The following is a 26,161-nucleotide window of genomic DNA, read 5'->3' as shown; positions in this document are numbered from 1 at the left end:
AGAGACCTAGGGAAATCCAAGATGGGGTTACTTGTGTGGCTCGGACCAGGTTCTGTTACCCAGAATCCTTTGCAAACCTCAAAATTTGGCTTAAAAAAACACATGTTCCTCACATTTCTGTGGCAGAAAGTTCTGGAATCTGAGAGGAGCCACAAATTTCCTTCCACCCAGCGTTCCCCCACGTCTCCCGATACAAATGATACCTCACTTGTGTGGGTAGGCCTAGCGCCCGCAACAGGAAACGCCCCAAAGCGCAACGTGGACACATCAAAATATTTGAAAGAAAACAGAGGTGTTTTTTGCAAAGTGCCTACCTGTAGATTTTGGCCTGTAGCTCAGCCGCCACCTAGGGAAACCTACCAAACCTGTGCATTTCTAAAAACTAGAGACGTAGGGAAATCCAAGATGGGGTGACTTGTGTGGCTCGGACCAGGTTCTGTTAACCAGAATCCTTTGCAAACCTCAAAATTTGGCTAAAAAAACTCATGTTGCTCACATTTCTGTGGCAGAAAGTTCAGCAATCTGAGAGGAGCCACAAATTTCCTTCCACCCAGCGTTCCCCCACGTCTCCCGATAAAAATGATACCTCACTTGTGTGGGTAGGCCTAGCCCCCGCGACAGGAAATGCCCCAAAGCGCAACGTGGACACATCCAAATTTTTGAAAGAAAACAGAGGTGTTTTTTGCAAAGTGCCTACCTGTAGACTTTGGCCTGTAGCTCAGCCGTCACCTAGGTAAACCTACCAAACCTGTGCATTTCTGAAAACTAGAGACCTAGGGAAATCCAAGATGGGGTGACTTGTGTGGCTCGGACCAGGTTCTGTTACCCAGAATCCTTTGCAAACCTCAAAATTTGGCTAAAAAAACACATGTTCCTCACATTTCTGTGGCAGAAAGTTCTGGAATCTGAGAGGAGCCACAAATTTCCTTCCACCCAGCGTTCCCCCACGTCTCCCGATAAAAATGATACCTCACTTGTGTGGGTAGGCCTAGCGCCCGCGACAGGAAACGCCCCAAAGCGCAACGTGGACACATCCAAATACTTGAATGAAAACAGAGGTGTTTTTTGCAAAGTGCCTACCTGTAGATTTTGGCCTGTAGCTCAGCCGCCATCTAGGGAAACCTACGAAACCTGTGCATTTCTGAAAACTAGAGACCTAGGGAAATCCAAGATGGGGTGACTTGTGTGGCTCGGACCAGGTTCTGTTACCCAGAATCCTTTGCAAACCTCAAAATTTGGCTAAAAAAACACATGTTCCTCACATTTCTGTGGCAGAAAGTTCTGGAATCTGAGAGGAACCACAATTTTCCTTCCACCCAGCGTTCCCCCACGTCTCCCGATAAAAATGATACCTCACTTGTGTGGGTAGGCCTAGCATCCGCGACAGGAAACGCCCCAAAGCGCAACGTGGACACATCCAAATTTTTGAAAGAAAACAGAGGTGTTTTTTGCAAAGTGCCTACCTGTAGACTTTGGCCTGTAGCTCAGCCGCCACCTAGGGAAACCTACCAAACCTGTGCATTTCTGAAAACTAGAGACCTAGGGAAATCCAAGATGGGGTGACTTGTGTGGCTTGGACCAGGTTCTGTTACCCAGAATCCTTTGCAAACCTCAACATTTGGCTAAAAAAACACATGTTCCTCACATTTCTGTGGCAGAAAGTTCTGGAATCTGAGAGGAGCCACAAATTTCCTTCCACCCAGTGTTCCCCCACGTCTCCCGATACAAATGATACCTCACTTGTGTGGGTAGGCCTAGCGCCCGCGACAGGAAGCGCCCCAAAGCGCAACGTGGACACATCAAAATATTTGAAAGAAAACAGAGGTGTTTTTTGCAAAGTGCCTACCTGTAGATTTTGGCCTGTAGCTCAGCCGCCACCTAGGGAAACCTACCAAACCTGTGCATTTCTGAAAACTAGAGACCTAGGGAAATCCAAGATGGGGTGACTTGTGTGGCTCGGACCAGGTTCTGTTACCCAGAATCCTTTGCAAACCTCAAAATTTGGCTAAAAAAACACATGTTCCTCACATTTCTGTGGCAGGAAGTTCTGGAACCTGAGAGGAGCCACAAATTTCCTTCCACCCAGCGTTCCCCCATTTAACCCGATAAAAATGATACCTCACTTGTGTGGGTAGGCCTAGCGCCCGCGACAGGAAACGCCCCAAAGCGCAAAGTGGACACATCCAAATTTTTGAAAGAAAACAGAGGTGTTTTTTGCAAAGTGCCTACCTGTAGACTTTGGCCTGTAGCTCAGCCGCCACCTAGGGAAACCTACCAAACCTGTGCATTTCTGAAAACTAGAGACCTAGGGAAATCCAAGATGGGGTGACTTGTGTGGCTCGGACCAGGTTCTGTTACCCAGAATCCTTTGCAAACCTCAAAATTTGGCTAAAAAAACACATGTTCCTCACATTTCTGTGGCAGAAAGTTCTGGAATCTAAGAGGAGCCACAAATTTCCTTCCACCCAGCGTTCCCCCACGTCTCCCGATACAAATGATACCTCACTTGTGTGGGTAGGCCTAGCGCCCGCGACAGGAAACGCCCCAAAGCGCAACGTGGACACATCCAAATTTTTGAAAGAAAACAGAGGTGTTTTTTGCAAAGTGCCTACCTGTAGACTTTGGCCTGTAGCTCAGCCCCCACCTAGGGAAACCTACCAAACCTGTGCATTTCTGAAAACTAGAGACCTAGGGAAATCCAAGATGGGGTGACTTGTGTGGCTCGGACCAGGTTCTGTTACTCAGAATCCTTTGCAAACCTCAAAATTTGGCTAAAAAAACACATGTTCCTCACATTTCTGTGGCAGAAAGTTCTGGAATCTGAGAGGAGCCACAAATTTCCTTCCACCCAGCGTTCCCCCACGTCTCCCGATACAAATGATACCTCACTTGTGTGGGTAGGCCTAGCGCCCGCGACAGGAAACGCCCCAAAGCACAACGTGGACACATCAAAATATTTGAAAGAAAACAGAGGTGTTTTTGCAAAGTGCCTACCTGTAGATTTTGGCCTGTAGCTGAGCCGCCACCTAGGGAAACCTACCAAACCAGTGCATTTCTGAAAACTAGAGACCTAGGGGAATCCAAGATGGGGTGACTTGTGTGGCTCGGACCAGGTTCTGTTACCAAGAATCCATTACAAACCTCAAAATTTGGCTAAAAAAACACATGTTCCTCACATTTCTGTGGCAGAAAGTTCTGGAATCTGAGAGGAGCCACAATTTTCCTTCCACCCAGCGTTCCCCCACGTCTCCCGATAAAAATGATACCTCACTTGTGTGGGTAGGCCTAGCGCCCGCGACAGGAAACGCCCCAAAGCGCAACGTGGACACATCCAAATTTTTGAAAGAAAACAGAGGTGTTTTTTGCAAAGTGCCTACCTGTAGACTTTGGCCTGTAGCTCAGCCGCCACCTAGGGAAACCTACCAAACCTGTCCATTTCTGAAAACTAGAGACCTACGGGAATCCAAGATGGGGTGACTTGTGTGGCTCGGACCAGGTTCTGTTACCCAGAATCCTTTGCAAACCTCAAAATTTGGCTAAAAAAACACATGTTCCTCACATTTCTGTGGCAGAAAATTCTGGAATCTGAGAGGAGCCACAAATTTCCTTCCACCCAGCGTTCCCCCACGTCTCCCAATACAAATGATACCTCACTTGTGTGGGTAGGCCTAGCGCCCGCGACAGGAAACGCCCCAAAGCGCAACGTGGACACATCCAAATATTTGAAAGAAAACAGAGGTGTTTTTTGCAAAGTGCCTACCTGTAGATTTTGGCCTGTAGCTCAGCCGCAATCTAGGGAAACCTACCAAACCTGCGCATTTCTGAAAACTAGAGACCTAGGGAAATCCAAGATGGGGTGACTTGTGTGGCTCGGACCAGGTTCTGTTACCCAGAATCCTTTGCAAACCTCAAAATTTGGCTAAAAAAACACATGTTCCTCACATTTCTGTGGCAGAAAGTTCTGGAATCTGAGAGGAGCCACAATTTTCCTTCCACCCAGCGTTCCCCCACGTCTCCCGATAAAAATGATACCTCACTTGTGTGGGTAGGCCTAGCATCCGCGACAGGAAACGCCCCAAAGCGCAACGTGGACACATCCAAATTTTTGAAAGAAAACAGAGGTGTTTTTTGCAAAGTGCCTACCTGTAGACTTTGGCCTGTAGCTCAGCCGCCACCTAGGGAAACCTACCAAACCTGTGCATTTCTGAAAACTAGAGACCTAGGGAAATCCAAGATGGGGTGACTTGTGTGGCTTGGACCAGGTTCTGTTACCCAGAATCCTTTGCAAACCTCAAAATTTGGCTAAAAAAACACATGTTCCTCACATTTCTGTGGCAGAAAGTTCTGGAATCTGAGAGGAGCCACAAATTTCCTTCCACCCAGCGTTCCCACACGTCTCCCGATAAAAATGATACCTCACTTGTGTCGGTAGGCCTAGCGCCCGCGACAGGAAACGCCCCAAAGCGCAACGTGGACACATCCAAATTTTTGAAAGAAAACAGAGGTGTTTTTTGCAAAGTGCCTACCTGTAGACTTTGGCCTGTAGCTCAGCCGCCACCTAGGGAAACCTACCAAACCTGTGCATTTCTGAAAACTAGAGACCTAGGGAAATCCAAGATGGGGTTAATTGTGTGGCTCGGACCAGGTTCTGTTACCCAGAATCCTTTGCAAACCTCAAAATTTGGCTTAAAAAAACACATGTTCCTCACATTTCTGTGGCAGAAAGTTCTGGAATCTGAGAGGAGCCACAAATTTCCTTCCACCCAGCGTTCCCCCACGTCTCCCGATACAAATGATACCTCACTTGTGTGGGTAGGCCTAGCGCCCGCAACAGGAAACGCCCCAAAGCGCAACGTGGACACATCAAAATATTTGAAAGAAAACAGAGGTGTTTTTTGCAAAGTGCCTACCTGTAGATTTTGGCCTGTAGCTCAGCCGCCACCTAGGGAAACCTACCAAACCTGTGCATTTCTGAAAACTAGAGACGTAGGGAAATCCAAGATGGGGTGACTTGTGTGGCTCGGACCAGGTTCTGTTAACCAGAATCCTTTGCAAACCTCAAAATTTGGCTAAAAAAACACATGTTCCTCACATTTCTGTGGCAGAAAGTTCAGCAATCTGAGAGGAGCCACAAATTTCCTTCCACCCAGCGTTCCCCCACGTCTCCCGATAAAAATGATACCTCACTTGTGTGGGTAGGCCTAGCCCCCGCGACAGGAAACGCCCCAAAGCGCAACGTGGACACATCCAAATTTTTGAAAGAAAACAGAGGTGTTTTTTGCAAAGTGCCTACCTGTAGACTTTGGCCTGTAGCTCAGCCGCCACCTAGGGAAGCCTACCAAACCTGTGCATTTCTGAAAACTAGAGACCTAGGGAAATCCAAGATGGGGTGACTTGTGTGGCTCGGACCAGGTTCTGTTACCCAGAATCCTTTGCAAACCTCAAAACTTGGCTAAAAAAACACATGTTCCTCACATTTCTGTGGCAGAAAGTTCTGCAATCTGAGAGGAGCCACAAATTTCCTTCCACCCAGCGTTCCCCCACGTCTCCCGATACAAATGATACCTCACTTGTGTGGGTAGGCCTAGCGCCCGCGACAGGAAACTCCCCAAAGCGCAACGTGGACACATCAAAATATTTGAAAGAAAACAGAGGTGTTTTTTGCAAAGTGCCTACCTGTAGATTTTGGCCTGTAGCTCAGCCGCCACCTAGGGAAACCTACCAAACCTGTGCATTTCTGAAAACTAGAGACCTAGGGAAATCCAAGATGGGGTGACTTGTGTGGCTCGGACCAGGTTCTGTTACCCAGAATCCTTTGCAAACCTCAAAATTTGGCAAAAAAAACAAATGTTCCTCACATTTCTGTGGCAGAAAGTTCTGGAATCTGAGAGGAGCCACAATTTTCCTTCCACCCAGCGTTCCCCCACGTCTCCCGATAAAAATGATACCTCACTTGTGTGGGTAGGCCTAGCATCCGCGACAGGAAACGCCCCAAAGCGCAACGTGGACACATCAAAATATTTGAAAGAAAACAGAGGTGTTTTTTGCAAAGTGCCTACCTGTAGATTTTGGCCTGTAGCTCAGCCGCCACCTAGGGAAACCTACCAAACCTGTGCATTTCTGAAAACTAGAGACGTAGGGAAATCCAAGATGGGGTGACTTGTGTGGCTCGGACCAGGTTCTGTTACCCAGAATCCTTTGCAAACCTCAAAACTTGGCTAAAAAAACACATGTTCCTCACATTTCTGTGGCAGAAAGTTCTGCAATCTGAGAGGAGCCACAAATTTCCTTCCACCCAGCGTTCCCCCACGTCTCCCGATACAAATGATACCTCACTTGTGTGGGTAGGCCTAGCGCCCGCGACAGGAAACTCCCCAAAGCGCAACGTGGACACATCAAAATATTTGAAAGAAAACAGAGGTGTTTTTTGCAAAGTGCCTACCTGTAGATTTTGGCCTGTAGCTCAGCCGCCACCTAGGGAAACCTACCAAACCTGTGCATTTCTGAAAACTAGAGACCTAGGGAAATCCAAGATGGGGTGACTTGTGTGGCTCGGACCAGGTTCTGTTACCCAGAATCCTTTGCAAACCTCAAAATTTGGCAAAAAAAACACATGTTCCTCACATTTCTGTGGCAGAAAGTTCTGGAATCTGAGAGGAGCCACAATTTTCCTTCCACCCAGCGTTCCCCCACGTCTTCCGATAAAAATTATACCTCACTTGTGTGGGTAGGCCTAGCATCCGCGACAGGAAACGCCCCAAAGCGCAACGTGGACACATCCACATTTTTGAAAGAAAACAGAGGTGTTTTTTGCAAAGTGCCTACCTGTAGACTTTGGCCTGTAGCTCAGCCGCCACCTAGGGAAACCTACCAAACCTGTGCATTTCTGAAAACTAGAGACCTAGGGAAATCCAAGATGGGGTGACTTGTGTGGCTTGGACCAGGTTCTGTTACCCAGAATCCTTTGCAAACCTCAACATTTGGCTAAAAAAACACATGTTCCTCACATTTCTGTGGCAGAAAGTTCTGGAATCTGAGAGGAGCCACAAATTTCCTTCCACCCAGTGTTCCCCCACGTCTCCCGATACAAATGATACCTCACTTGTGTGGGTAGGCCTAGCGCCCGCGACAGGAAGCGCCCCAAAGCGCAACGTGGACACATCAAAATATTTGAAAGAAAACAGAGGTGCTTTTTGCAAAGTGCCTACCTGTAGATTTTGGCCTGTAGCTCAGCCGCCACCTAGGGGAACATACCAAACCTGTGCATTTCTGAAAACTAGAGACCTAGGGAAATCCAAGATGGGGTGACTTGTGTGGCTCGGACCAGGTTCTGTTACCCAGAATCCTTTGCAAACCTCAAAATTTGGCTAAAAAAACACATGTTCCTCACATTTCTGTAGCAGAAAGTTCTGGAATCTGAGAGGAGCCACAAATTTCCTTCCACCCAGCGTTCCCCCACGTCTCCCGATAAAAATGATACCTCACTTGTGTCGGTAGGCCTAGCGCCCGCGACAGGAAACGCCCCAAAGCGCAACGTGGACACATCCAAATTTTTGAAAGAAAACAGTGGTGTTTTTTGCAAAGTGCCTACCTGTAGACTTTGGCCTGTAGCTCAGCCGCCACCTAGGGAAACCTACCAAACCTGTGCATTTCTGAAAACTAGAGACCTAGGGAAATCCAAGATGGGGTTACTTGTGTGGCTCGGACCAGGTTCTGTTACCCAGAATCCTTTGCAAACCTCAAAATTTGGCTTAAAAAAACACATGTTCCTCACATTTCTGTGGCAGAAAGTTCTGGAATCTGAGAGGAGCCACAAATTTCCTTCCACCCAGCGTTCCCCCACGTCTCCCGATACAAATGATACCTCACTTGTGTGGGTAGGCCTAGCGCCCGCAACAGGAAACGCCCCAAAGCGCAACGTGGACACATCAAAATATTTGAAAGAAAACAGAGGTGTTTTTTGCAAAGTGCCTACCTGTAGATTTTGGCCTGTAGCTCAGCCGCCACCTAGGGAAACCTACCAAACCTGTGCATTTCTAAAAACTAGAGACGTAGGGAAATCCAAGATGGGGTGACTTGTGTGGCTCGGACCAGGTTCTGTTAACCAGAATCCTTTGCAAACCTCAAAATTTGGCTAAAAAAACACATGTTGCTCACATTTCTGTGGCAGAAAGTTCAGCAATCTGAGAGGAGCCACAAATTTCCTTCCACCCAGCGTTCCCCCACGTCTCCCGATAAAAATGATACCTCACTTGTGTGGGTAGGCCTAGCCCCCGCGACAGGAAATGCCCCAAAGCGCAACGTGGACACATCCAAATTTTTGAAAGAAAACAGAGGTGTTTTTTGCAAAGTGCCTACCTGTAGACTTTGGCCTGTAGCTCAGCCGCCACCTAGGGAAACCTACCAAACCTGTGCATTTCTGAAAACTAGAGACCTAGGGAAATCCAAGATGGGGTGACTTGTTTGGCTCGGACCAGGTTCTGTTACCCAGAATCCTTTGCAAACCTCAAAACTTGGCTAAAAAAACACATGTTCCTCACATTTCTGTGGCAGAAAGTTCTGCAATCTGAGAGGAGCCACAAATTTCCTTCCACCCAGCGTTCCCCCACGTCTCCCGATACAAATGATACCTCACTTGTGTGGGTAGGCCTAGCGCCCGCGACAGGAAACTCCCCAAAGCGCAACGTGGACACATCAAAATATTTGAAAGAAAACAGAGGTGTTTTTTGCAAAGTGCCTACCTGTAGATTTTGGCCTGTAGCTCAGCCGCCACCTAGGGAAACCTACCAAACCTGTGCATTTCTGAAAACTAGAGACCTAGGGAAATCCAAGATGGGGTGACTTGTGTGGCTCGGACCAGGTTCTGTTACCCAGAATCCTTTGCAAACCTCAAAATTTGGCAAAAAAAACACATGTTCCTCACATTTCTGTGGCAGAAAGTTCTGGAATCTGAGAGGAGCCACAATTTTCCTTCCACCCAGCGTTCCCCCATGTCTTCCGATAAAAATGATACCTCACTTGTGTGGGTAGGCCTAGCATCCGCGACAGGAAACGCCCCAAAGCGCAACGTGGACACATCCACATTTTTGAAAGAAAACAGAGGTGTTTTTTGCAAAGTGCCTACCTGGCCTGTAGCTCAGCCGCCACCTAGGGAAACCTACCAAACCTGTGCATTTCTGAAAACTAGAGACCTAGGGAAATCCAAGATGGGGTGACTTGTGTGGCTTGGACCAGGTTCTGTTACCCAGAATCCTTTGCAAACCTCAACATTTGGCTAAAAAAACACATGTTCCTCACATTTCTGTGGCAGAAAGTTCTGGAATCTGAGAGGAGCCACAAATTTCCTTCCACCCAGTGTTCCCCCACGTCTCCCGATACAAATGATACCTCACTTGTGTGGGTAGGCCTAGCGCCCGCGACAGGAAGCGCCCCAAAGCGCAACGTGGACACATCAAAATATTTGAAAGAAAACAGAGGTGTTTTTTTGCAAAGTGCCTACCTGTAGATTTTGGCCTGTAGCTCAGCCGCCACCTAGGGGAACATACCAAACCTGTGCATTTCTGAAAACTAGAGACCTAGGGAAATCCAAGATGGGGTGACTTGTGTGGCTCGGACCAGGTTCTGTTACCCAGAATCCTTTGCAAACCTCAAAATTTGGCTAAAAAAACACATGTTCCTCACATTTCTGTAGCAGAAAGTTCTGGAATCTGAGAGGAGCCACAAATTTCCTTCCACCCAGCGTTCCCCCACGTCTCCCGATAAAAATGATACCTCACTTGTGTCGGTAGGCCTAGCGCCCGCGACAGGAAACGCCCCAAAGCGCAACGTGGACACATCCAAATTTTTGAAAGAAAACAGTGGTGTTTTTTGCAAAGTGCCTACCTGTAGACTTTGGCCTGTAGCTCAGCCGCCACCTAGGGAAACCTACCAAACCTGTGCATTTCTGAAAACTAGAGACCTAGGGAAATCCAAGATGGGGTTACTTGTGTGGCTCGGACCAGGTTCTGTTACCCAGAATCCTTTGCAAACCTCAAAATTTGGCTTAAAAAAACACATGTTCCTCACATTTCTGTGGCAGAAAGTTCTGGAATCTGAGAGGAGCCACAAATTTCCTTCCACCCAGCGTTCCCCCACGTCTCCCGATACAAATGATACCTCACTTGTGTGGGTAGGCCTAGCGCCCGCAACAGAAAACGCCCCAAAGCGCAACGTGGACACATCAAAATATTTGAAAGAAAACAGAGGTGTTTTTTGCAAAGTGCCTACCTGTAGATTTTGGCCTGTAGCTCAGCCGCCACCTAGGGAAACCTACCAAACCTGTGCATTTCTAAAAACTAGAGACGTAGGGAAATCCAAGATGGGGTGACTTGTGTGGCTCGGACCAGGTTCTGTTAACCAGAATCCTTTGCAAACCTCAAAATTTGGCTAAAAAAACACATGTTGCTCACATTTCTGTGGCAGAAAGTTCAGCAATCTGAGAGGAGCCACAAATTTCCTTCCACCCAGCGTTCCCCCACGTCTCCCGATAAAAATGATACCTCACTTGTGTGGGTAGGCCTAGCCCCCGCGACAGGAAATGCCCCAAAGCGCAACGTGGACACATCCAAATTTTTGAAAGAAAACAGAGGTGTTTTTTGCAAAGTGCCTACCTGTAGACTTTGGCCTGTAGCTCAGCCGCCACCTAGGGAAACCTACCAAACCTGTGCATTTCTGAAAACTAGAGACCTAGGGAAATCCAAGATGGGGTGACTTGTGTGGCTCGGACCAGGTTCTGTTACCCAGAATCCTTTGCAAACCTCAAAATTTGGCTAAAAAAACACATGTTCCTCACATTTCTGTGGCAGAAAGTTCTGGAATCTGAGAGGAGCCACAAATTTCCTTCCACCCAGCGTTCCCCCACGTCTCCCGATAAAAATGATACCTCACTTGTGTGGGTAGGCCTAGCCCCCGCGACAGGAAACGCCCCAAAGCGCAACGTGGACACATCCAAATTTTTGAAAGAAAACAGAGGTGTTTTTTGCAAGGTGCCTACCTGTAGACTTTGGCCTGTAGCTCAGCCGCCACCTAGGGAAACCTACCAAACCTGTGCATTTCTGAAAACTAGAGACCTAGGGAAATCCAAGATGGGGTGACTTGTGTGGCTCGGACCAGGTTCTGTTACCCAGAATCCTTTGCAAACCTCAAAATTTGGCTAAAAAAACACATGTTCCTCACATTTCTGTGGCAGAAAGTTCTGCAATCTGAGAGGAGCCACAAATTTACTTCCACCCAGCGTTCCCCCACGTCTCCCGATACAAATGATACCTCACTTGTGTGGGTAGGCCTAGCGCCCGCGACAGGAAACGCCCCAAAGCGCAACGTGGACACATCCAAATACTTGAATGAAAACAGAGGTGTTTTTTGCAAAGTGCCTACCTGTAGATTTTGGCCTGTAGCTCAGCCGCCATCTAGGGAAACCTACGAAACCTGTGCATTTCTGAAAACTAGAGACCTAGGGAAATCCAAGATGGGGTGACTTGTGTGGCTCGGACCAGGTTCTGTTACCCAGAATCCTTTGCAAACCTCAAAATTTGGCTAAAAAAACACATGTTCCTCACATTTCTGTGGCAGAAAGTTCTGGAATCTGAGAGGAACCACAATTTTCCTTCCACCCAGCGTTCCCCCACGTCTCCCGATAAAAATGATACCTCACTTGTGTGGGTAGGCCTAGCATCCGCGACAGGAAACGCCCCAAAGCGCAACGTGGACACATCCAAATTTTTGAAAGAAAACAGAGGTGTTTTTTGCAAAGTGCCTACCTGTAGACTTTGGCCTGTAGCTCAGCCGCCACCTAGGGAAACCTACCAAACCTGTGCATTTCTGAAAACTAGAGACCTAGGGAAATCCAAGATGGGGTGACTTGTGTGGCTTGGACCAGGTTCTGTTACCCAGAATCCTTTGCAAACCTCAACATTTGGCTAAAAAAACACATGTTCCTCACATTTCTGTGGCAGAAAGTTCTGGAATCTGAGAGGAGCCACAAATTTCCTTCCACCCAGTGTTCCCCCACGTCTCCCGATACAAATGATACCTCACTTGTGTGGGTAGGCCTAGCGCCCGCTACAGGAAGCGCCCCAAAGCGCAACGTGGACACATCAAAATATTTGAAAGAAAACAGAGGTGTTTTTTGCAAAGTGCCTACCTGTAGATTTTGGCCTGTAGCTCAGCCGCCACCTAGGGAAACCTACCAAACCTGTGCATTTCTGAAAACTAGATACCTAGGGAAATCCAAGATGGGGTGACTTGTGTGGCTCGGACCAGGTTCTGTTACCCAGAATCCTTTGCAAACCTCAAAATTTGGCTAAAAAAACACATGTTCCAAACATTTCTGTGGCAGGAAGTTCTGGAATCTGAGAGGAGCCACAAATTTCCTTCCACCCAGCGTTCCCCCATTTCTCCCGATAAAAATGATACCTCACTTGTGTGGGTAGGCCTAGCGCCCGCGACAGGAAACGCCCCAAAGCGCAAAGTGGACACATCCAAATTTTTGAAAGAAAACAGAGGTGTTTTTTGCAAAGTGCCTACCTGTAGACTTTGGCCTGTAGCTCAGCCGCCACCTAGGGAAACCTACCAAAGCTGTGCATTTCTGAAAACTAGAGACCTAGGGAAATCCAAGATGGGGTGACTTGTGTGGCTCGGACCAGGTTCTGTTACCCAGAATCCTTTGCAAACCTCAAAACTTGGCTAAAAAAACACATGTTCCTCACATTTCTGTGGCAGAAAGTTCTGCAATCTGAGAGGAGCCACAAATTTCCTTCCACCCAGCGTTCCCCCACGTCTCCCGATACAAATGATACCTCACTTGTGTGGGTAGGCCTAGCGCCCGCGACAGGAAACTCCCCAAAGCGCAACGTGGACACATCAAAATATTTGAAAGAAAACAGAGGTGTTTTTTGCAAAGTGCCTACCTGTAGATTTTGGCCTGTAGCTCAGCCGCCACCTAGGGAAACCTACCAAACCTGTGCATTTCTGAAAACTAGAGACCTAGGGAAATCCAAGATGGGGTGACTTGTGTGGCTCGGACCAGGTTCTGTTACCCAGAATCCTTTGCAAACCTCAAAATTTGGCAAAAAAAACACATGTTCCTCACATTTCTGTGGCAGAAAGTTCTGGAATCTGAGAGGAGCCACAATTTTCCTTCCACCCAGCGTTCCCCCACGTCTTCCGATAAAAATGATACCTCACTTGTGTGGGTAGGCCTAGCATCCGCGACAGGAAACGCCCCAAAGCGCAACGTGGACACATCCACATTTTTGAAAGAAAACAGAGGTGTTTTTTGCAAAGTGCCTATCTGTAGACTTTGGCCTGTAGCTCAGCCGCCACCTAGGGAAACCTACCAAACCTGTGCATTTCTGAAAACTAGAGACCTAGGGAAATCCAAGATGGGGTGACTTGTGTGGCTTGGACCAGGTTCTGTTACCCAGAATCCTTTGCAAACCTCAACATTTGGCTAAAAAAACACATGTTCCTCACATTTCTGTGGCAGAAAGTTCTGGAATCTGAGAGGAGCCACAAATTTCCTTCCACCCAGTGTTCCCCCACGTCTCCCGATACAAATGATACCTCACTTGTGTGGGTAGGCCTAGCGCCCGCGACAGGAAGCGCCCCAAAGCGCAACGTGGACACATCAAAATATTTGAAAGAAAACAGAGGTGTTTTTTGCAAAGTGCCTACCTGTAGATTTTGGCCTGTAGCTCAGCCGCCACCTAGGGGAACATACCAAACCTGTGCATTTCTGAAAACTAGAGACCTAGGGAAATCCAAGATGGGGTGACTTGTGTGGCTCGGACCAGGTTCTGTTACCCAGAATCCTTTGCAAACCTCAAAATTTGGCTAAAAAAACACATGTTCCTCACATTTCTGTAGCAGAAAGTTCTGGAATCTGAGAGGAGCCACAAATTTCCTTCCACCCAGCGTTCCCCCACGTCTCCCGATAAAAATGATACCTCACTTGTGTCGGTAGGCCTAGCGCCCGCGACAGGAAACGCCCCAAAGCGCAACGTGGACACATCCAAATTTTTGAAAGAAAACAGTGGTGTTTTTTGCAAAGTGCCTACCTGTAGACTTTGGCCTGTAGCTCAGCCGCCACCTAGGGAAACCTACCAAACCTGTGCATTTCTGAAAACTAGAGACCTAGGGAAATCCAAGATGGGGTTACTTGTGTGGCTCGGACCAGGTTCTGTTACCCAGAATCCTTTGCAAACCTCAAAATTTGGCTTAAAAAAACACATGTTCCTCACATTTCTGTGGCAGAAAGTTCTGGAATCTGAGAGGAGCCACAAATTTCCTTCCACCCAGCGTTCCCCCACGTCTCCCGATACAAATGATACCTCACTTGTGTGGGTAGGCCTAGCGCCCGCAACAGGAAACGCCCCAAAGCGCAACGTGGACACATCAAAATATTTGAAAGAAAACAGAGGTGTTTTTTGCAAAGTGCCTACCTGTAGATTTTGGCCTGTAGCTCAGCCGCCACCTAGGGAAACCTACCAAACCTGTGCATTTCTAAAAACTAGAGACGTAGGGAAATCCAAGATGGGGTGACTTGTGTGGCTCGGACCAGGTTCTGTTAACCAGAATCCTTTGCAAACCTCAAAATTTGGCTAAAAAAACTCATGTTGCTCACATTTCTGTGGCAGAAAGTTCAGCAATCTGAGAGGAGCCACAAATTTCCTTCCACCCAGCGTTCCCCCACGTCTCCCGATAAAAATGATACCTCACTTGTGTGGGTAGGCCTAGACCCCGCGACAGGAAATGCCCCAAAGCGCAACGTGGACACATCCAAATTTTTGAAAGAAAACAGAGGTGTTTTTTGCAAAGTGCCTACCTGTAGACTTTGGCCTGTAGCTCAGCCGCCACCTAGGTAAACCTACCAAACCTGTGCATTTCTGAAAACTAGAGACCTAGGGAAATCCAAGATGGGGTGACTTGTGTGGCTCGGACCAGGTTCTGTTACCCAGAATCCTTTGCAAACCTCAAAATTTGGCTAAAAAAACACATGTTCCTCACATTTCTGTGGCAGAAAGTTCTGGAATCTGAGAGGAGCCACAAATTTCCTTCCACCCAGCGTTCCCCCACGTCTCCCGATAAAAATGATACCTCACTTGTGTGGGTAGGCCTAGCGCCCGCGACAGGAAACGCCCCAAAGCGCAACGTGGACACATCCAAATACTTGAATGAAAACAGAGGTGTTTTTTGCAAAGTGCCTACCTGTAGATTTTGGCCTGTAGCTCAGCCGCCATCTAGGGAAACCTACGAAACCTGTGCATTTCTGAAAACTAGAGACCTAGGGAAATCCAAGATGGGGTGACTTGTGTGGCTCGGACCAGGTTCTGTTACCCAGAATCCTTTGCAAACCTCAAAATTTGGCTAAAAAAACACATGTTCCTCACATTTCTGTGGCAGAAAGTTCTGGAATCTGAGAGGAACCACAATTTTCCTTCCACCCAGCGCTCCCCCACGTCTCCCGATAAAAATGATACCTCACTTGTGTGGGTAGGCCTAGCATCCGCGACAGGAAACGCCCCAAAGCGCAACGTGGACACATCCAAATTTTTGAAAGAAAACAGAGGTGTTTTTTGCAAAGTGCCTACCTGTAGACTTTGGCCTGTAGCTCAGCCGCCACCTAGGGAAACCTACCAAACCTGTGCATTTCTGAAAACTAGAGACCTAGGGAAATCCAAGATGGGGTGACTTGTGTGGCTTGGACCAGGTTCTGTTACCCAGAATCCTTTGCAAACCTCAACATTTGGCTAAAAAAACACATGTTCCTCACATTTCTGTGGCAGAAAGTTCTGGAATCTGAGAGGAGCCACAAATTTCCTTCCACCCAGTGTTCCCCCACGTCTCCCGATACAAATGATACCTCACTTGTGTGGGTAGGCCTAGCGCCCGCGACAGGAAGCGCCCCAAAGCGCAACGTGGACACATCAAAATATTTGAAAGAAAACAGAGGTGTTTTTTGCAAAGTGCCTACCTGTAGATTTTGGCCTGTAGCTCAGCCGCCACCTAGGGAAACCTACCAAACCTGTGCATTTCTGAAAACTAGAGACCTAGGGAAATCCAAGATGGGGTGACTTGTGTGGCTCGGACCAGGTTCTGTTACCCAGAATCCTTTGCAAACCTCAAAATTTGGCTAAAAAAACACATGTTCCTCACATTTCTGTGGCAGGAAGTTCTGGAATCTGAGAGGAGCCACAAATTTCCTTCCACCCAGCGTTCCCCCATTTAACCCGATAAAAATGATACCTCACTTGTGTGGGTAGGCCTAGCGCCCGCGACAGGAAACGCCCCAAAGCGCAAAGTGGACACATCCAAATTTTTGAAAGAAAACAGAGGTGTTTTTTGCAAAGTGCCTACCTGTAGACTTTGGCCTGTAGCTCAGCCGCCACCTAGGGAAACCTACCAAACCTGTGCATTTCTGAAAACTAGAGACCTAGGGAAATCCAAGATGGGGTGACTTGTGTGGCTCGGACCAGGTTCTGTTACCCAGAATCCTTTGCAAACCTCAAAATTTGGCTAAAAAAACACATGTTCCTCACATTTCTGTGGCAGAAAGTTCTGGAATCTAAGAGGAGCCACAAATTTCCTTCCACCCAGCGTTCCCCCACGTCTCCCGATACAAATGATACCTCACTTGTGTGGGTAGGCCTAGCGCCCGCGACAGGAAACGCCCCAAAGCGCAACGTGGACACATCCAAATTTTTGAAAGAAAACAGAGGTGTTTTTTGCAAAGTGCCTACCTGTAGACTTTGGCCTGTAGCTCAGCCCCCACCTAGGGAAACCTACCAAACCTGTGCATTTCTGAAAACTAGAGACCTAGGGAAATCCAAGATGGGGTGACTTGTGTGGCTCGGACCAGGTTCTGTTACTCAGAATCCTTTGCAAACCTCAAAATTTGGCTAAAAAAACACATGTTCCTCACATTTCTGTGGCAGAAAGTTCTGGAATCTGAGAGGAGCCACAAATTTCCTTCCACCCAACGTTCCCCCACGTCTCCCGATACAAATGATACCTCACTTGTGTGGGTAGGCCTAGCGCCCGCGACAGGAAACGCCCCAAAGCACAACGTGGACACATCAAAATATTTGAAAGAAAACAGAGGTGTTTTTGCAAAGTGCCTACCTGTAGATTTTGGCCTGTAGCTGAGCCGCCACCTAGGGAAACCTACCAAACCAGTGCATTTCTGAAAACTAGAGACCTAGGGGAATCCAAGATGGGGTGACTTGTGTGGCTCGGACCAGGTTCTGTTACCAAGAATCCATTACAAACCTCAAAATTTGGCTAAAAAAACACATGTTCCTCACATTTCTGTGGCAGAAAGTTCTGGAATCTGAGAGGAGCCACAATTTTCCTTCCACCCAGCGTTCCCCCACGTCTCCCGATAAAAATGATACCTCACTTGTGTGGGTAGGCCTAGCGCCCGCGACAGGAAACGCCCCAAAGCGCAACGTGGACACATCCAAATTTTTGAAAGAAAACAGAGGTGTTTTTTGCAAAGTGCCTACCTGTAGACTTTGGCCTGTAGCTCAGCCGCCACCTAGGGAAACCTACCAAACCTGTCCATTTCTGAAAACTAGAGACCTACGGGAATCCAAGATGGGGTGACTTGTGTGGCTCGGACCAGGTTCTGTTACCCAGAATCCTTTGCAAACCTCAAAATTTGGCTAAAAAAACACATGTTCCTCACATTTCTGTGGCAGAAAATTCTGGAATCTGAGAGGAGCCACAAATTTCCTTCCACCCAGCGTTCCCCCACGTCTCCCAATACAAATGATACCTCACTTGTGTGGGTAGGCCTAGCGCCCGCGACAGGAAACGCCCCAAAGCGCAACGTGGACACATCCAAATATTTGAAAGAAAACAGAGGTGTTTTTTGCAAAGTGCCTACCTGTAGATTTTGGCCTGTAGCTCAGCCGCAATCTAGGGAAACCTACCAAACCTGCGCATTTCTGAAAACTAGAGACCTAGGGAAATCCAAGATGGGGTGACTTGTGTGGCTCGGACCAGGTTCTATTACCCAGAATCCTTTGCAAACCTCAAAATTTGGCTAAAAAAACACATGTTCCTCACATTTCTGTGGCAGAAAGTTCTGGAATCTGAGAGGAGCCACAATTTTCCTTCCACCCAGCGTTCCCCCACGTCTCCCGATAAAAATGATACCTCACTTGTGTGGGTAGGCCTAGCATCCGCGACAGGAAACGCCCCAAAGCGCAACGTGGACACATCCAAATTTTTGAAAGAAAACAGAGGTGTTTTTTGCAAAGTGCCTACCTGTAGACTTTGGCCTGTAGCTCAGCCGCCACCTAGGGAAACCTACCAAACCTGTGCATTTCTGAAAACTAGAGACCTAGGGAAATCCAAGATGGGGTGACTTGTGTGGCTTGGACCAGGTTCTGTTACCCAGAATCCTTTGCAAACCTCAAAATTTGGCTAAAAAAACACATGTTCCTCACATTTCTGTGGCAGAAAGTTCTGGAATCTGAGAGGAGCCACAAATTTCCTTCCACCCAGCGTTCCCACACGTCTCCCGATAAAAATGATACCTCACTTGTGTCGGTAGGCCTAGCGCCCGCGACAGGAAACGCCCCAAAGCGCAACGTGGACACATCCAAATTTTTGAAAGAAAACAGAGGTGTTTTTTGCAAAGTGCCTACCTGTAGACTTTGGCCTGTAGCTCAGCCGCCACCTAGGGAAACCTACCAAACCTGTGCATTTCTGAAAACTAGAGACCTAGGGAAATCCAAGATGGGGTTAATTGTGTGGCTCGGACCAGGTTCTGTTACCCAGAATCCTTTGCAAACCTCAAAATTTGGCTTAAAAAAACACATGTTCCTCACATTTCTGTGGCAGAAAGTTCTGGAATCTGAGAGGAGCCACAAATTTCCTTCCACCCAGCGTTCCCCCACGTCTCCCGATACAAATGATACCTCACTTGTGTGGGTAGGCCTAGCGCCCGCAACAGGAAACGCCCCAAAGCGCAACGTGGACACATCAAAATATTTGAAAGAAAACAGAGGTGTTTTTTGCAAAGTGCCTACCTGTAGATTTTGGCCTGTAGCTCAGCCGCCACCTAGGGAAACCTACCAAACCTGTGCATTTCTGAAAACTAGAGACGTAGGGAAATCCAAGATGGGGTGACTTGTGTGGCTCGGACCAGGTTCTGTTAACCAGAATCCTTTGCAAACCTCAAAATTTGGCTAAAAAAACACATGTTCCTCACATTTCTGTGGCAGAAAGTTCAGCAATCTGAGAGGAGCCACAAATTTCCTTCCACCCAGCGTTCCCCCACGTCTCCCGATAAAAATGATACCTCACTTGTGTGGGTAGGCCTAGCCCCCGCGACAGGAAACGCCCCAAAGCGCAACGTGGACACATCCAAATTTTTGAAAGAAAACAGAGGTGTTTTTTGCAAAGTGCCTACCTGTAGACTTTGGCCTGTAGCTCAGCCGCCACCTAGGGAAACCTACCAAACCTGTGCATTTCTGAAAACTAGAGACCTAGGGAAATCCAAGATGGGGTGACTTGTGTGGCTCGGACCAGGTTCTGTTACCCAGAATCCTTTGCAAACCTCAAAACTTGGCTAAAAAAACACATGTTCCTCACATTTCTGTGGCAGAAAGTTCTGCAATCTGAGAGGAGCCACAAATTTCCTTCCACCCAGCGTTCCCCCACGTCTCCCGATACAAATGATACCTCACTTGTGTGGGTAGGCCTAGCGCCCGCGACAGGAAACTCCCCAAAGCGCAACGTGGACACATCAAAATATTTGAAAGAAAACAGAGGTGTTTTTTGCAAAGTGCCTACCTGTAGATTTTGGCCTGTAGCTCAGCCGCCACCTAGGGAAACCTACCAAACCTGTGCATTTCTGAAAACTAGAGACCTAGGGAAATCCAAGATGGGGTGACTTGTGTGGCTCGGACCAGGTTCTGTTACCCAGAATCCTTTGCAAACCTCAAAATTTGGCAAAAAAAACAAATGTTCCTCACATTTCTGTGGCAGAAAGTTCTGGAATCTGAGAGGAGCCACAATTTTCCTTCCACCCAGCGTTCCCCCACGTCTCCCGATAAAAATGATACCTCACTTGTGTGGGTAGGCCTAGCATCCGCGACAGGAAACGCCCCAAAGCGCAACGTGGACACATCAAAATATTTGAAAGAAAACAGAGGTGTTTTTTGCAAAGTGCCTACCTGTAGATTTTGGCCTGTAGCTCAGCCGCCACCTAGGGAAACCTACCAAACCTGTGCATTTCTGAAAACTAGAGACGTAGGGAAATCCAAGATGGGGTGACTTGTGTGGCTCGGACCAGGTTCTGTTAACCAGAATCCTTTGCAAACCTCAAAATTTGGCTAAAAAAACACATGTTCCTCACATTTCTGTGGCAGAAAGTTCAGCAATCTGAGAGGAGCCACAAATTTCCTTCCACCCAGCGTTCCCCCACGTCTCCCGATAAAAATGATACCTCACTTGTGTGGGTAGGCCTAGCCCCCGCGACAGGAAACGCCCCAAAGCGCAACGTGGACACATCCAAATTTTTGAAAGAAAACAGAGGTGTTTTTTGCAAAGTGCCTACCTGTAGACTTTGGCCTGTAGCTCAGCCGCCACCTAGGGAAACCTACCAAACCTGTGCATTTCTGAAAACTAGAGACCTAGGGAAATCCAAGATGGGGTGACTTGTGTGGCTCGGACCAGGTTCTGTTACCCAGAATCCTTTGCAAACCTCAAAACTTGGCTAAAAAAACACATGTTCCTCACATTTCTGTGGCAGAAAGTTCTGCAATCTGAGAGGAGCCACAAATTTCCTTCCACCCAGCGTTCCCCCACGTCTCCCGATACAAATGATACCTCACTTGTGTGGGTAGGCCTAGCGCCCGCGACAGGAAACTCCCCAAAGCGCAACGTGGACACATCAAAATATTTGAAAGAAAACAGAGGTGTTTTTTGCAAAGTGCCTACCTGTAGATTTTGGCCTGTAGCTCAGCCGCCACCTAGGGAAACCTACCAAACCTGTGCATTTCTGAAAACTAGAGACCTAGGGAAATCCAAGATGGGGTGACTTGTGTGGCTCGGACCAGGTTCTGTTACCCAGAATCCTTTGCAAACCTCAAAATTTGGCAAAAAAAACAAATGTTCCTCACATTTCTGTGGCAGAAAGTTCTGGAATCTGAGAGGAGCCACAATTTTCCTTCCACCCAGCGTTCCCCCACGTCTCCCGATAAAAATGATACCTCACTTGTGTGGGTAGGCCTAGCATCCGCGACAGGAAACGCCCCAAAGCGCAACGTGGACACATCCAAATTTTTGAAAGAAAACAGAGGTGTTTTTTGCAAAGTGCCTACCTGTAGACTTTGGCCTGTAGCTCAGCCGCCACCTAGGGAAACCTACCAAACCTGTGCATTTCTGAAAACTAGAGACCTAGGGAAATCCAAGATGAGGTGACTTGTGTGGCTTGGACCAGGTTCTGTTACCCAGAATCCTTTGCAAACCTCAACATTTGGCTAAAAAAACACATGTTCCTCACATTTCTGTGGCAGAAAGTTCTGGAATCTGAGAGGAGCCACAAATTTCCTTCCACCCAGTGTTCCCCCACGTCTCCCGATACAAATGATACCTCACTTGTGTGGGTAGGCCTAGCGCCCACGACAGAAAGCGCCCCAAAGCGCAACGTGGACACATCAAAATATTTGAAAGAAAACAGAGGTGTTTTTTGCAAAGTGCCTACCTGTAGACTTTGGCCTGTAGCTCAGCCGCCACCTAGGGAAACCTACCAAACCTGTGCATTTCTGAAAACTAGAGACCTAGGGAAATCCAAGATGGGGTTACTTGTGTGGCTCGGACCAGGTTCTGTTACCCAGAATCCTTTGCAAACCTCAAAATTTGGCTTAAAAAAACACATGTTCCTCACATTTCTGTGGCAGAAAGTTCTGGAATCTGAGAGGAGCCACAAATTTCCTTCCACCCAGCGTTCCCCCACGTCTCCCGATACAAATGATACCTCACTTGTGTGGGTAGGCCTAGCGCCCGCAACAGGAAACGCCCCAAAGCGCAACGTGGACACATCAAAATATTTGAAAGAAAACAGAGGTGTTTTTTGCAAAGTGCCTACCTGTAGATTTTGGCCTGTAGCTCAGCCGCCACCTAGGGAAACCTACCAAACCTGTGCATTTCTAAAAACTAGAGACGTAGGGAAATCCAAGATGGGGTGACTTGTGTGGCTCGGACCAGGTTCTGTTAACCAGAATCCTTTGCAAACCTCAAAATTTGGCTAAAAAAACACATGTTCCTCACATTTCTGTGGCAGAAAGTTCAGCAATCTGAGAGGAGCCACAAATTTCCTTCCACCCAGCGTTCCCCCACGTCTCCCGATAAAAATGATACCTCACTTGTGTGGGTAGGCCTAGCCCCCGCGACAGGAAATGCCCCAAAGCGCAACGTGGACACATCCAAATTTTTGAAAGAAAACAGAGGTGTTTTTTGCAAAGTGCCTACCTGTAGACTTTGGCCTGTAGCTCAGCCGCCACCTAGGGAAACCTACCAAACCTGTGCATTTCTGAAAACTAGAGACCTAGGGAAATCCAAGATGGGGTGACTTGTGTGGCTCGGACCAGGTTCTGTTACCCAGAATCCTTTGCAAACCTCAAAATTTGGCTAAAAAAACACATGTTCCTCACATTTCTGTGGCAGAAAGTTCTGCAATCTGAGAGGAGCCACAAATTTACTTCCACCCAGCGTTCCCCCACGTCTCCCGATACAAATGATACCTCACTTGTGTGGGTAGGCCTAGCGCCCGCGACAGGAAACGCCCCAAAGCGCAACGTGGACACATCCAAATATTTGAATGAAAACAGAGGTGTTTTTTGCAAAGTGCCTACCTGTAGATTTTGGCCTGTAGCTCAGCCGCCATCTAGGGAAACCTACGAAACCTGTGCATTTCTGAAAACTAGAGACCTAGGGAAATCCAAGATGGGGTGACTTGTGTGGCTCGGACCAGGTTCTGTTACCCAGAATCCTTTGCAAACCTCAAAATTTGGCTAAAAAAACACATGTTCCTCACATTTCTGTGGCAGAAAGTTCTGGAATCTGAGAGGAGCCACAATTTTCCTTCCACCCAGCGTTCCCCCACGTCTCCCGATAAAAATGATACCTCACTTGTGTGGGTAGGCCTAGCATCCGCGACAGGAAACGCCCCAAAGCGCAACGTGGACACATCCAAATTTTTGAAAGAAAACAGAGGTGTTTTTTGCAAAGTGCCTACCTGTAGACTTTGGCCTGTAGATCAGCCGCCACCTAGGGAAACCTACCAAACCTGTGCATTTCTGAAAACTAGAGACCTAGGGAAATCCAAGATGGGGTGACTTGTGTGGCTTGGACCAGGTTCTGTTACCCAGAATCCTTTGCAAACCTCAACATTTGGCTAAAAAAACACATGTTCCTCACATTTCTGTGGCAGAAAGTTCTGGAATCTGAGAGGAGCCACAAATTTCCTTCCACCCAGTGTTCCCCCACGTCTCCCGATACAAATGATACCTCACTTGTGTGGGTAGGCCTAGCGCCCGCGACAGGAAGCGCCCCAAAGCGCAACGTGGACACATCAAAATATTTGAAAGAAAACAGAGGTGTTTTTTGCAAAGTGCCTACCTGTAGATTTTGGCCTGTAGCTCAGCCGCCACCTAGGGAAACCTACCAAACCTGTGCATTTCTGAAAACTAGAGACCTAGGGAAATCCAAGATGGGGTGACTTGTGTGGCTCGGACCAGGTTCTGTTACCCAGAATCCTTTGCAAACCTCAAAATTTGGCTAAAAAAACACATGTTCCTCACATTTCTGTGGCAGGAAGTTCTGGAATCTGAGAGGAGCCACAAATTTCCTTCCACCCAGCGTTCCCCCATTTCTCCCGATAAAAATGATACCTCACTTTTGTGGGTAGGCCTAGCGCCCGCGACAGGAAACGCCCCAAAGCGCAAAGTGGACACATCCAAATTTTTGAAAGAAAACAGAGGTGTTTTTTGCAAAGTGCCTACCTGTAGACTTTGGCCTGTAGCTCAGCCGACACCTAGGGAAACCTACCAAACCTGTGCATTTCTGAAAACTAGAGACCTAGGGAAATCCAAGATGGGGTGACTTGTGTGGCTCGGACCAGGTTCTGTTACCCAGAATCCTTTGCAAACCTCAAAATTTGGCTAAAAAAACACATGTTCCTCACATTTCTGTGGCAGAAAGTTCTGGAATCTGAGAGGAGCCACAAATTTCCTTCCACCCAGCGTTCCCCCACGTCTCCCGATACAAATGATACCTCACTTGTGTGGGTAGGCCTAGCGCCTGCGACAGGAAACGCCCCAAAGCGCAACGTGGACACATCCAAATTTTTGAAAGAAAACAGAGGTGTTTTTTGCAAAGTGCCTACCTGTAGACTTTGGCCTGTAGCTCAGCCCCCACCTAGGGAAACCTACCAAACCTGTGCATTTCTGAAAACTAGAGACCTAGGGAAATCCAAGATGGGGTGACTTGTGTGGCTCGGACCAGGTTCTGTTACCCAGAATCCTTTGCAAACCTCAAAATTTGGCTAAAAAAACACATGTTCCTCACATTTCTGTGGCAGAAAGTTCTGGAATCTGAGAGGAGCCACAAATTTCCTTCCACCCAGCGTTCCCCCACGTCTCCCGATACAAATGATACCTCACTTGTGTGGGTAGGCCTAGCGCCCGCGACAGGAAACGCCCCAAAGCGCAACGTGGACACATCAAAATATTTGAAAGAAAACAGAGGTGTTTTTTGCAAAGTGCCTACCTGTAGATTTTGGCCTGTAGCTCAGCCGCCACCTTGGGAAACCTACCAAACCTGTGCATTTCTGAAAACTAGAGACCTAGGGAAATCCAAGATGGGGTGACTTGTGTGGCTCGGACCAGGTTCTGTTACCCAGAATCCTTTGCAAACCTCAAAATTTAGCTAAAAAAACACGTTCCTCACATTTCTGTGGCAGAAAGTTCTGCAATCTGAGAGGAGCCACAAATTTCCTTCCACCCAGCGTTACCCCACGTCTCCCGATACAAATGATACCTCACTTGTGTGGGTAGGCCTAGCGCCCGCGACAGGAAACGCCCCAAAGCGCAACGTGGACACATCCAAATTTTTGAAGGAAAACAGAGGTGTTTTTTGCAAAGTGCCTACCTCTAGATTTTGGCCTGTAGCTCAGCCGCCACCTAGTGAAACCTACCAAACCTGTGCATTTCTGAAAACTAGAGACGTAGGGGAATCCAAGATGGGGTGACTTGTGTGGCTCGGACCAGGTTCTGTTACCCAGAATCCTTTGCAAACCTCAAAATTTGGCCAAAAATACACATGTTCCTCAAAATTCTGTGGCAGAAAGCTCTGGAATCTGAGAGGAGCCACAAATTTCCTTCCACCCAGCGTTCCCCCACGTCTCCCGATAAAAATGATACCTCACTTGTGTGGGTAGGCCTAGCCCCCGCGACAGGAAACGCCCCAAAGCGCAACGTGGACACATCCAAATTTTTGAAAGAAAACAGTGGTGTTTTTTGCAAAGTGCCTACCTGTAGACTTTAGCCTGTAGCTCAGCCGCCACCTAGGGAAACCTACCAAACCTGTGCATTTCTGAAAACTAGAGACCTAGGGAAATCCAAGATGGGGTTACTTGTGTGGCTCGGACCAGGTTCTGTTACCCAGAATCCATTGCAAACCTCAAAATTTGGCTTAAAAAAACACATGTTCCTCACATTTCTGTGGCAGAAAGTTCTGGAATCTGAGAGGAGCCACAAATTTCCTTCCACCCAGCGTTCCCCCACGTCTCCCGATACAAATGATACCTCACTTGTGTGGGTAGGCCTAGCGCCCGCAACAGGAAACGCCCCAAAGCGCAACGTGGACACATCAAAATATTTGAAAGAAAACAGAGGTGTTTTTTGCAAAGTGCCTACCTGTAGATTTTGGCCTGTAGCTCAGCCGCCACCTAGGGAAACCTACCAAACCTGTGCATTTCTAAAAACTAGAGACGTAGGGAAATCCAAGATGGGGTGACTTGTGTGGCTCGGACCAGGTTCTGTTAACCAGAATCCTTTGCAAACCTCAAAATTTGGCTAAAAAAACACATGTTCCTCACATTTCTGTG

The sequence above is a fragment of the Pleurodeles waltl genome, chromosome 3_1 (assembly GCF_031143425.1).
Source record: "Pleurodeles waltl isolate 20211129_DDA chromosome 3_1, aPleWal1.hap1.20221129, whole genome shotgun sequence".
In the NCBI taxonomy this organism is placed as follows: Eukaryota; Metazoa; Chordata; class Amphibia; order Caudata; family Salamandridae; genus Pleurodeles; species Pleurodeles waltl.
The sequence above is the reverse complement of the archived record's forward strand: the minus strand, read 5'-3'. Positions refer to the sequence as shown.